General features: G+C 43.1%; 1 long non-coding RNA gene across 1 annotated transcript in view; it reads right to left on the reverse strand.

Annotated features, from left to right (window-relative positions):
* LOC118161081 overlaps positions 1-12,570 on the reverse strand; it is a 59,839-nt gene extending 47,269 nt beyond the window's left edge. Inside the window, exon 1 of the long non-coding RNA XR_004747840.1 lies at positions 12,429-12,570. This is a non-coding gene — a long non-coding RNA (uncharacterized LOC118161081). The remainder of the gene's footprint in view (positions 1-12,428) is intronic.
* Positions 12,571-12,994: the final 424 nt, after the last annotated feature.

The following is a 12,994-nucleotide window of genomic DNA, read 5'->3' on the forward strand; positions in this document are numbered from 1 at the left end:
AAAAAAAAAAAAAAAAAAAAAAAAAAGAGAGAGAGAGAGAGAGAGCTTGTGCCACTTCAGTCCCCAAGTCCAGGTACATTTGCCACAGAGAAGCAAAGTGTGCCTTCTCTTCAAGGGTAAGAAACACCATGGCCACCCAAAAAATAAAAATTACTTTAAGTTTTTATTTAAGCAGTGAGGGGAGAGAAAAAAAAAAAAAAAGGAAAGGAGCCACATGGTAAGTGTTAAGGAGCCACATGGTAAGTGTTAATAGGCTTTGCTGCCAGCTGCACAACAGTGGGGCAGGTTAGGTTCCATCACTTTGTATGCCTACCTTCACCTCTGCACTTTTGCTTGGCCCATACATATCATTCAGTGGCATGGAGAACTTGGGAAATTTTTAATCACCTCTACCCTCCTGCAGCATAACTTCAGTTTTTAGGCAAGCAATACCCAGGAGATTGCTGCAAATCCATTTTTATTAATAATACCAGGAAAAAAAAGAATAGAGCCTCCAGCAATTCAGATATCATGGCTGTGAGTCAGAAGGAAGATCTACACTGCTCACTTCTGTAGCTTTCCCAAGAAACATTTCCAACTATTTTGCAACTCTCAGGACTGATCTGTCACTGAAAAATACTCAGAATATCAAACTGTTCTGCATGCCTTCAGTTTTTGAAGGAATATAAAAAAAAAAGTTTCTCACCTCCTAAAACAGGAGGAATTGCTGTTTAATGATAATGGTTATTGAGAATTAGCACAAGCTAAGTTTTCTGTGTTAAAGTTTACTTTAAGTATTTGCTCAGCTGCTGTTATGACCTGAGAAACTGGTCCAGAATGTAGGTAAAGTTTCAGTTTAATCTCTTAGCACTTTAACCAGTGATGTGATGCCCATGTCTCATCACACAGTTGGTGTCATTTGATATATCTTTCTTCCATTCTCAGAGGGTTCCTACTGAGAGCTGTCCTACTTGCTGGATAGGGATTGGGACTTTTTTTTTTTTATTTCTTTAATGTTTTTTGAATGGCCACAGCCTGGCTCCCCAAGTAGTCTTGACCTGGTCAGCAAATTTGATTCTTTTTTCCTCCCTGCAGTCACCAGGGCTCTGACACCACTGTTCATCTCTTCATTGTAACCCCTATCACAGCTCTGCAGCTTCCTTTGCACTTGGTACGCTGGAAGTATGCAGTCAAAGACTAGAATAAATAGAGAATTTCAAACCCTGCTGCTGACCCTGGAATTCAGAAGCTGCCCTTGTCAGGCCAGAGGGGCACTGCCAGTAATGAGAACAGCCATGTCTCCCTGCTACTTTGGGCAGGGACTGGCCACATGCTTATGACACAAGAGCTCTTTTTTTTTTTTAAACCCTCTTTTCTCTGGTTGACCAACTGTATTCCAGCCAAATGCCTGATAATATTTTGCAGTTTGAGTGTTTATCTGTTAAAACGAGATGCTGAAAGTCCCAGGAATAATCAACCATAATAATCAACTCTGGCTATGCTGTCTTTTACATCTCTTTTGGAGGAAGACTCCTGTCTTGCAACAGCTTGAGAGTTTGACAGCCTTCCATGGATAAGGATTAAAGCAAGTTAATTGGAGACCTTTTGTACAAGTTATTTAACCCAGAATATAGGAAAAAAAAAAAAAAAAAAAAAAAAAAAAAAGATTTATGTGTGTTTTTTTTTTCCCCTGAAGTGATTTCATTTAACAACGTGAGAAAGAGAAACAAAACAGATTTTCCACCAAACTAAGTCATGCTAAGTCATTCTAGTAGTTTTATATGAGCTGTTTCCAGAAAACATTGCCTTCCTTCATAAACCTTTAGATTCAAATGAAGGAATTATCAGTAGATGTGCCTGTGGCCACAATTACTATTTACAATTTCAAGGTCTCTTCTGGTACATATTCTCATTTAGCACAGGAGGTCTGTCCATACCGAACACCTATTTAAGTTTGTTCCCCCTTTAAATCTGTATCAGCTGATGGAGAACCCTCAAACTTTTGTCTAGGAATTGTCTTCCTTCAAGATCATATCCTACAATTTGTGTTGTACTTATTGGTGGAAAAGGAAAGGTGCACCACCACTCCATTCCCTCAAGTTCAGGTTACTCCCCTTCCTCACTCTCTTCCAACTCCTGATCCTTTCTCTTTGTACTCTCTGCTGTCTTCCACTGCTTATTGCACTCCAACTTTACTCCTTACTGCTCATACCCCTTCTGCAGCCCTCTGGATTTTAGCAACTTCATTCCAGCTGGGCATCAGCAGAGCATAGCAGGAGAAAGGCAGGATATACTAATAAAAATCTGTGCTCTGTAGAGCCCTCAACTACAGAGCTGCCCTTGCACCCTGAAGATGCACGCAGTCATATACAAGATTGATCAGCAAGTATGGACTGGAAGGGGAGTGACATCTACTCACCAGCATCAAGCAGGATATTCTGAGAATGAACCACATGTGTGAGCACTTATCCAAGGATATACAAACTGATTTTTTTTTCCCCCTCAAGTATTTAACTAATCCAGGCAAAACCCTTGGCTCCCTTTCAAAGTCCATCTTTTGCCAGATTTGCACAGAATCTTCTTAAAGGAATTATGAGTTCCTTTATGCAGGGATGAGGGGAGGGAAACAAAACACAAGAACATTTTTCCTTGTCTTGTTCTTGGGCTAACATAATTCTGCTATTTCTCACGTTAATCAAAGTTCATAGAATCATAGAACATCCTGAGTTGGAAGGGACCCTTAAGGATCATCAAGTCCAACTCTTGACACCGCACAGGTCTACCCAAAAGTTCAGACCATGTGACTAAGTGCACAGTCCAATCTCTTCTTAAATTCAGACAGGCTCGGTGCAGTGACAACTTCCCTGGGGAGCCTGTTCCAGTGTGCAACCACCCTCTCTGTGAAGAACCCCCTCCTGATGTCAAGCCTAAATTTCCCCTGCCTCAGCTTAACCCCGTTCCCGCGGGTCCTGTCACTAGTGTTAATGGAGAAAAGGTCTCCTGTCTCTCGACACCCCCTTACGAGGAAGTTGTAGACTGTGATGAGGTTGTGATGAAGTTGTAGACTGTGATGAAGTTGATATGAGTAGGACAAACGGGAAGGAAGATCTTAACTTGAATAATTACAAACTAGAAAATGGTAAGTAACTGAGAACAATTTAAGAACATTTCTTAAAATGAAAACTGCTATGTAGCACTTAAAGCAATTTCAGTGTCCCAGTATAATTCCTATTATCACTGCTTCAGCAAACAAAGATTTTACCATAGCTAAAACCAAGCAATATAGCAAAACAAAGAGGAAGGTTAACACAACAATATTTTTTGGTTGGTATTATCTTTTAGTATCTTGCTTGGGAGACCCTTTAAGATAGAAAGGGAAGATCCCTGAGGTTTTCTTCTGCTGCTCTTGTCAACCAGAAAGAGTTTATTCTCCTAACAGAGAGCACAACTGCCTGCTTCAATCTCAGGTGCATTGGCAGGGGAAAAAATGCTTTCAAATGCAGGGGAAAAAGTGATATAAATATAAATGAAGTAGTAAAACCATGATATGCTTTTGTGGCCATTTTTATAATTACAGAATGTGAATGCCCTGGAGGGCAGTCACGTAAATACATTTTTGTATGTCATAGAGGTTATAATATTGTTAACTGAAGCAACAGCATCACTCTAAGGTAAAAGTCTTAACAGAGCAACTTAAGCTTTTAAAACTCCTATGTACAGCTCAAGAACACATGATTCAAGACATCCATATTAGAAAAACATTCTTCCAATGTACTGAGATTACTGCTGCCTGAAAATTATTTCAATTCCATTTCACTTACAGCTACTGACAATGTTAGTGACAGCCATGTCACAGAGCATTAGGTAAAATTGTGAGAGTTAATTACATGTTATTTGTTTAACTTCTCTTGAGATCTGCCTCTGGTCCTTCTGTTTGACAATTCATTGGCTCACCTCAATCATCTTTTTTTCACTTGCATTGTGCTACCCAGCCCCACATGTGCATTAAGCACTTATCTCCTTTTGTTCAAGAAAGGAGAAAATTTAAACAAATGGAAAACGCTTGAAGTGTTTATGCTCCATTAAAACTTAATTCTGCTTTTAATCCTGGACTAGTCTTGATAGATTCATTCATATTAAATAGAACTTGAGTCTCTGTAGTCTCTCTCCCTGATGAGGCTAATGGAGGAATCCTACCTAGCATGAGTAAGGGTATTGATTTCTGTTCCCACTATTTGATTCTACATTATTACAAGCATTCAAAACTATTTTATATCTTCCTTCTCAGCTTTCTCTTGTTAGATACATTGTCACAGTTTACAGTTGTAATAATATATTATGGGCAAGCAATAACTACAGGGGACAGAGTTATTTACGGAGAAGAAAGCAAAAGGAGGGGTAGGTGAAAAAGATATTCTTCCTGATTACTAGGGCACAGTTGTTTGGCTCTAATATTACTCTTGTCATGACAGGCTATTTCTATTTTTAACTGTCAGACCACCCCATACCTCTTCAACAGTTACCTGCTGATAAGCTGCAACACCAGCACAGCATTGCAGTACCTTAGTACAACAGCAAAAAAAAAAAATAAAATAAAATAAAAAATCACTGAAGAATGGTCAATGCACCATGTGACTGTTTTAAAAAAAAAACTGCCCAGGTATCTGCCAGAATATCTCAGGCCCACTGGTTCAGTTCCGACTTCTCAGGAAGAAATCCAGCCCCAATGACACCAGACAAGCAATAAACATTCAGCCAAACCACACAGTTTTATGATGCATACCATAATATGTAGTATTTAATGCCTTTAAGCACTGCACTGTCTTTTTTTTTTTTAAAAAAAAAAAAGCTTCTGTTCTTTGTATGAAGGCATGATATGACTTTGCAGGTCACTAGACAATAAGGCTTCTTGCAATGCCCAAACCTCCCTTTTGCATTTGTTAGCCATGGGGGGGAGCACAAGCAAATGGTGACTCCTTTCCCTCTTGAATCTGAGCTGCACTCAGAGAAACCTCACACGTGGTAGAGCTCATTTTGGGGGCTTGGATCCCCAGGGTGTTTGCTCTGGGGTCATCAATGAGCAGAGACCCCAGGTGTCCCCAGCCAGCCAAGCACAGAAGCACAGTTCCCTTCCCATGATATTCTGCCATCCAGATAAGACAGGTGTTCCTCTTGTTAGGGGTGGCATGCTAACAGTCAGGACAACATCTTGCCTGCAGGACAGACATCTGCTCCCATTGCTGCAGGAGACACACATCAGCAGAGCCCCACTCATCTCTGCCAACTCTGACACTGCACCAACTGCTGCCTCCCTAAACCCAATAAATCATGGGCTCAGACAACTCCCACAGACACCCCCAATGAGTGCTAAAAGCAATGGGGACAGCAGAGGACTGATTTTTGCATCTGTCATCCCTGCAATTGCACCAGCCCTGACTGCTGCCTCACCATATTCTGTCCTGAAGAGGAACATGTTCCTGGGGAGACCAAGCTCTGCCTTCTGCCGAGGACAAAAAGCACATGGGATGACCAGACCTTGATTGCCACATGGATTTTCTTTCAGCAATGTTCTTCCAGAAATACAATGTGTTTTCACTCAAGCAGACACACATAGCAGAGGCCTGATTAAGCACACAGCTCAAGCACCTTGTGATGGTGCTTCTGTTCGGGTGCCCCACGACATCTCAGATACTGACCAGGAGCTGTCCATGCTTTGCTGCCCAACAGACGAGTCTGAAGAAGACACGCTTCATCTTCCCAGGAGGGTAAGCCTTGCTGGCAGACTGGAGCTTCTGAAGCTCCTTTTCAATATTCACCTGAACACAAAATGTTGTTTTCCCTGCAGACAGGAGATTGCAAAATGCAGGTGAAAGAAGAAAACTGAAGATTAACTGTTGTCTTGCCAGCAGAAAGCTCCCTGGATTTAAATCCCATCACTGATGCCTATTCTGTCATTTAGAAGCTTTCAGCTACCCTGATGTGATGCATGTAGAAGCAGCAACATATCCCAATGAGTCAGAGTGCCTGCAGGTCCAAGCTGTAGTCCTTTAGACGTGAACAGCAAGAATTGTTGACAGGATAACACATGAACGAGGACAAATGAGTCCATAAGCAGACTCCCTAGGCATACCCACAAAGGCATTGAGATTCACAGCCCCCACCACTACAAAACCTAAATCACATTGACCACTGTGATGGTCATCCACAGAACAATTTGCTTTTCTACTTCAGAATCATGACCGAGCCTGTAATTATTTATTGCCACCTGCCAGCCTCTAAGTGAATTAAAGGCAAGGTGCGTTCAGAAGCGCTGCAACTGGTCTGCACAAAGAACCAAAGCCAGCTGCACAACCAGTCTGTGGATCAAGCCACCCTTGATCTAGAAGCTACAAATAAGACAAGTGTAGAATCACCTAAAGCAACTCTGAAACCCATGAAAATAATAATAAAAAAATACAATAATATCTGCCAGAAGCAACAGATTGTCTGTTTTGGGTCAAGATAATTTAAGTAATAATTGCATTTTTGAGCAAAGTCTGACAGGTGAAAAATGAAAAAAATAAATAATAACTGACTGAATTTGCTCAGCAGCGCTAGGAAACTCCCCTCACGGAGAGGAAAAGAGGGAAGAGCCGCCACCTCCTCATCTAATAAAGAAGAATTTGAATTCTTTGTTGTAGCCTGTTCAAAATGCTATCCTTCTTGAAGGCAGCATTATACAAACTTTATGTAAACATATATTCTTCTGGATTCATCTGTCTTTATAAGAACACCCTTCCCTTCTGTGCCTCCACAGGAAACCTCAGCTTCCTTCCATACCCCTATGCAAACACTCACAGCCAGCATTACATCAGACAAACAGCTGCCTCCTTTTAATTGCTGCCAGCAACCATCAGGACAGGGAAGAAGGAAATGCACATTCACCAAGCTGCAGCCAGCAGTGCAAGGTAGGTAACTGCTGGCTGGCCAGGGTCCCCACATGCCTCCTCCCTTCCCCCAGGAGGCTGCTGGAGATGTATTCAGATAAGCACCTTCACGCCTCTCTCGGAGAGGGGTAAGGATCTTAGGTCAGGAGTTGGCAGGGCTGATAGATAGGGCTTTAAACTAGAGTCGAAGGGGGAAGGGGCTAAAACCAGGCACGCCGGTGAAGACCTAAGGGATGGTACGCTAGAATCAGAGGGGCTGTGTGCCAGTGGGGTCCTTTGGTCAGATCCACAAGGTGCTGAGTGTAAGGAGACGCACCTGAAGTGCTTTTACACAAACGCACGCAGTATGAGGAATAAAATAGATGAGCTAGAAGTCCTGGCCCAGTCCTGCAACTACGACATCATCGGCATAAGCGAAACCTGGTGGGATGAGTCCTGTGACTGGGGTGTTGCGATAGATGGTTACAGGCTCTTCAGGAGGGACAGGCAGGGTAGGCGAGGTGGTGGGGTGGCGATGTATGTGAAGCAGGGGCTGGACTGTGTGGAACTTCAGGTTGGCGATGGCAAAGTTGAGAGCCTCTGGGTAAGGATCAAGGGACGAACGAATAAAGGGGATGTAGTTGTGGGAGTCTATTACAGACCGCCTGGCCAGGATGATAGCGCCGATAAATTATTCTTTACAGAACTAAGAGAGGCCTCGAGATTAACTCCCCTTGTCCTTATGGGGGACTTCAACTTGCCGGACGTTAACTGGGAGTGCCACACGGCTGACACGAGCAAGTCCAGGAGGTTCATGAAGCACCTAGATGATAACTTCTTGGTACAGGTGCTAACGGAGCCAACTAGGAAAGGTGCCCTCCTAGACCTGTTGCTAGAAAACAGAGAGGGTCTGGTGGGAGATGTGGTGATTGGTGGCCACCTCGGTCATAGCGACCATGAAGTGGTTGAGTTCAACATTTATGGTGACAGAAGGAAAAGTGCCACCAAAACCTCATCCCTAGATATGGGGAAAGCGGACTTCAGGCTGCTCAGGGAACTAGTCAGTAAGGTCCCCTGGGAAACTGCTCTTGAAGGCCTCGATGTCCACCAGTGCTGGTCACTCTTTAAGCGATGCCTCCTAGAAGCACAAGATAAGGCAATTCCAAAATATCGCAAGTCAGGCAGGCGGGGCAGGAAGCCGGCGTGGCTGACCAGGAACATTCTAATGGAGATTAGGCGGAAACAGAGAGTGTTTCGCTACTGGAAGGAGGGCCAGGCGTCATGGAAAGAATACAGGGATGCTGTTCGTGTTTGTAGGGAGAAAGTTCGAGTGGCCAAAGCACAGCTAGAGTTGAAGCTGGCTGTGTCTGTGAGAGAAAATAAAAAGGGTTTTTTTAGATATGTAAATGGAAAAAGGAGAACTAAAGAAAACATAGGGCCACTCCTTGATAGGGAAGGTCTCCTCACAGACGATGACGTAGGCAAAGCAGAGACGCTTAACGCCTTCTTTGCCTCTGTCTTCAATGCCGATGATGGGCTTCGGGACCCAGGGTGCCCTGAGCTGGAGGACCGGGACGGTGGGGATGACAAACTCCCAACTGACCCTGAACGTGTGCGGGATTTGCTACTCCACCTGGATCCCTACAAGTCCATGGGTCCGGATGGGATTCATCCCCGGGTGCTGAAAGAGCTGGCGGATGTCATCGCGGAACCTCTATCAATTATTTTTCAACGATCCTGGGAATTTGGAGAGGTCCCAGTAGACTGGAAGCTGGCAAATGTTGTGCCAATTTTCAAGAAGGGTCAGAAAGAAGACCCTAGCAATTACAGGCCTGTCAGTCTCATGTCAGTGCCTGGTAAAATCATGGAGAAGTTGGTTCTCGGACTTATTGAGGCGCACCTGGGGGACAAAGCAGTCATTGGTCCCAGCCAGCATGGGTTTGTGAAGGGTAGGTCCTGCCTAACTAACCTGATTTCCTTTTATGATAAGATCACCCGTATGGTGGACCAAGGGAAACCAGCTGATGTGATTTTTTTGGACTTCAGCAAGGCTTTTGACACGGTTTCCCATAGGATCCTACTGGACAAAATGTCCACCATACAGCTAAATAAAAACATCATACGATGGGTGAGCAATTGGCTAACGGGCAGGGCCCAAAGGGTTATGGTAAATGGAGCTGCGTCAGGCTGGCGGGCGGTCACCAGTGGGGTCCCTCAAGGCTCCATTTTAGGGCCGGTACTTTTCAATATTTTTATAAATGATCTGGATGTAGGAATAGAGGGTATTTTGAGCAAGTTTGCTGATGACACCAAACTTGGAGGAGTTGTGGACTCAAATGAGGGCGTAAAGGCCTTGCAGAGGGATCTGGACAGGTTGGAGAGCTGGGCGATCACCAACCGCATGAAGTTCAATAAGAGCAAGTGCCGGGTCCTGCACCTGGGACGGGGAAACCCTGGCTGCATGTACAGACTGGGCGATGAGACGCTGGAGAGCAGCCTAGAAGAGAGGGATCTGGGGGTCGTGGTAGACAGCAAGTTGAATATGAGCCAGCAGTGTGCCCTGGCAGCCAGGAGGGCCAATCGTATCCTGGGGTGCATCAAGAACGGCATCGCTAGTAGGTCAAGGGAGGTGATTGTCCCGCTCTACTCTGCGCTGGTGCGGCCTCACCTCGAGTACTGTGTGCAGTTCTGGGCACCACAGTATAAAAAGGACATGAAACTGTTGGAGAGTGTCCAGAGGAGGGCTACGAAGATGGTGAAAGGCCTGGAGGGGAAGACGTACGAGGAACGGCTGAGGTCACTGGGCCTGTTCAGCCTGGAGAAGAGGAGGCTGAGGGGAGACCTCATCGCAGTCTACAACTTCCTCGTAAGGGGTTGTCAAGAGGCAGGAGACCTTTTCTCCATTAACACTAGTGACAGGACCCGCGGGAACGGGGTTAAGCTGAGGCAGGGGAAATTTAGGCTGGACGTCAGGAGGGGGTTCTTCACAGAGAGGGTGGTTGCACACTGGAACAGGCTCCCCAGGGAAGTGGTCACTGCACCGAGCCTGTCTGAATTTAAGAAGAGATTGGACTGTGAACTTAGGCACATGGTCTGAACTTTTGGGTAGACCTGTGCGGTGTCGAGAGTTGGACTTGATGATCCTTAAGGGTCCCTTCCAACTCAGGATATTCTATTCTATTCTATTCTAATTTTTTCCCCAAAAAGTACAAAGTTGGTGGTGGCTCACCGGGACTCCAAATTATATTTCATTAACTTTTCTTTACAAAAGGCCTGCAGCTCTGGAGAGGAGGGGGAAGGTGTTCCTCCTTTCACAGGGTCAGGCTGTGAATGTGCAGGTACATTTGAACAGCTTGAGAACTAATTCAGGAAGGTCTGCAGAAAGACAAGTTGTTGTAAACACATACTAAGATGGAGGGATTTCAGCATGACATACCTTTTTCTTTCAGTTACCTTGGATATTGAACCCTTCATCTGAACATGAACTCAGCAGACAATCCACAGACAAATCCCCAGGGTGATATTTAAAGGCAGAAGGTGTAAATAATGCATAAGAATAACAGCTGGAGTCTCTGGCTGGCATGGGGTGATTCAAGTTTCATGTCCTCAGACTCTGAATTTGGCCTATTGTATCTTATTGCAAGTTCTGCACTGAGGTATTTGTGACACTTCACTGCCACCAAGAGCTTCCAAACCCATATTGTGCCATTTTTTATTTTTATTTTTTTTTAAACAAGCCTTCCCCCTGACTTCAGGGGAACACTGAAGACACTGAAAATAACAATGAGAAAATGCTATTTTGGTTGGAGCCATTCTTTTCCCATGTCACTGCAAGGTTTCTTTTTCCAGCCTGTTATAATACTCCCTTCCCCGTGTAATAGGGCTTCCTGTGCTTGTTTAATGTCAGTGACTCTTATTGCTGATACAAAGATTGTTATGATTAAAGTGAATCAGAAGTTCAAGAAACAGGGAGAAAGAACATACGATATTGTTTGTTCAGGAGCAGAGAGACCATTACCAAGAACAGATTGTAGTAATAAAAGGCAGAAGACAAAAGAGAAAGTTTGTTTGCACTGAAGGATGGTCATTAGCAACCCATACCCAAAGGTGTTTCATGAAGAGAAGGCCTATTGCAGACTGTAAAGTCCTTGGTGACCTCTCATCCAACAGTTTTTGGAGACAAAAACTTTTATCCTCAGCCATAGAACTCTTGCATTCCCACCCACTGCACAGCTCTGACATTTCACGTGTGAAAAAACTGATTTGAAGCTGTCGCAGAAGGTCTGGTCACTAACCTTGCCAGTTCTCCCTCCGAGTCATGACATGGACACCTTAAGAGACAAGCAACTGACAAAGCATTATAATTTCAAAAAACAAGCCCTTCCAAAGATGCTAATTTTGCCTTTTCTTTTCAAGGAGAAAAGATTTATTATTTGATAAGATGAAAAGTGAAATGCTCAGCAGAAGTATCAGTTTTGATACTATGTGGGCTCTTTACAGCATTTAAAACAAAATTAGTTCCTTTCTAATCTTTCATTTGAATATGTGACTAGTGATACTTTAAATAGGTAAGTACTGTTTTACTGGAAAATACTAGACTTTGGGGAATTTTAATATTTGTTTCTATAATTACTGCTAACACAGGAGCACTAAAAAAAAAAAAAAAAGTAAAATAATAAAAAGCACTCTGTAGCATAAGACATTGTTTCCTGGGAAAATTTCCAGTGTCTTTAGAACCTTGCATTACAGGACACAATATGTCACTTAGCTAGACCCTAATTACATGTTTCCAGACTAAGTAGCAAACATTTAGATGATAATTTCCTTCTTTGACTTCTCCTTATTTGATTAATTCATAATGACAGAATCAGAATTTCCTCCTTTCTTAAGCTTGAGATAAACCTTATTTCTGCAGCTTAGAGATTAGGACAATTCAGATAATGCCACATTTCAGATGTTTTATAAGCACAACAAGAGAAAACAAATTTGTACGTTGTTTACTTAATTAACCAGATGTCAAGCAGTTATTAGTTGTGGAAGGGATAACAGTAATGAGTTATAAAGTATGTAAAAATAGTATCTTAAACTATGTAAAAATAACATCATTATTGATCATGCACAGTAGAACAATGCCTGAAGACAAACATCTCATAGAAGGCCACTTTTCTGGCAACACACAGACTCATCCCTTACCCATTTGGAGTTTGTTAGGCTTTAAATACATTAGGCCAGCAGAGGAAGAGGACAAAATGTTTAATTAAATAGGATATAAGTAGAACAAGCAGAGTTATTGTACTTATGTTTTTGTCTTTCTTTCCCTTATAAGCTTTTTGTTCCAGGACTTTGGAAAATAGCATCTAAATAAGGGAAAAAAAAATATGATGAAGAACAGGAAAACAAAGAGAACAGACAGAATAAGAGGAGAGTCAGCCTAGTTCACAGAAAGAAAGAAGCGTGTCTCAGAAAATAGCCCATTCCCACAAGGCAGAACAGCCTCCACAACCACAGCAGATGCTCTGAGCCTGTTACCAACAACCACAGTACCTTTTACCTAGCACCCTCTAATTCCCAGTCTTCAGGGTATAACTTCTTCCTGGATTGTCCCCAGACTCTACCAGCCAACATAGCTGAAATAGAAAACAGTCCACAACTACTAAATCTCTCAACAAGGCTGTATCCTGCTCTCTTGTAGATTAGGGTAGTAAAGAAATGGGTGGTCCCAGCTGGAGCTTGTTGCCTCACGAACGGTACATGAAGTAGCACAACCTGTTTTCCCATCCTTCACAGGTGGGAAGAAAGCTCATCATGTTTTTAAGGAAAATAAGCTGAATAACTTGGTAGAGTCTTATTTAAACATACATAAATGTTGCAACAACAAAGACAAGTGATTAAGCTATGCTTAATTAGTATAAATATATATAACATCTTTGTGAAGCTCCTCATTTTTCTTCTTTGATGTTCTGATTTATAAGCTGGTGGAGTGTATGAGTGTATCAGGGGTCACTGTCTAGTCCAAAAGAGGCACATGAGTGTAGGCACGTGTACGTGTAGAGAGATGGATAGTACAGTAGATGAAGTAATAGCTAGATTGCAATGTTGAAAACACTGGG

Source organism: Oxyura jamaicensis, chromosome 2 (genome assembly GCF_011077185.1).
Source record: "Oxyura jamaicensis isolate SHBP4307 breed ruddy duck chromosome 2, BPBGC_Ojam_1.0, whole genome shotgun sequence".
In the NCBI taxonomy this organism is placed as follows: Eukaryota; Metazoa; Chordata; class Aves; order Anseriformes; family Anatidae; genus Oxyura; species Oxyura jamaicensis.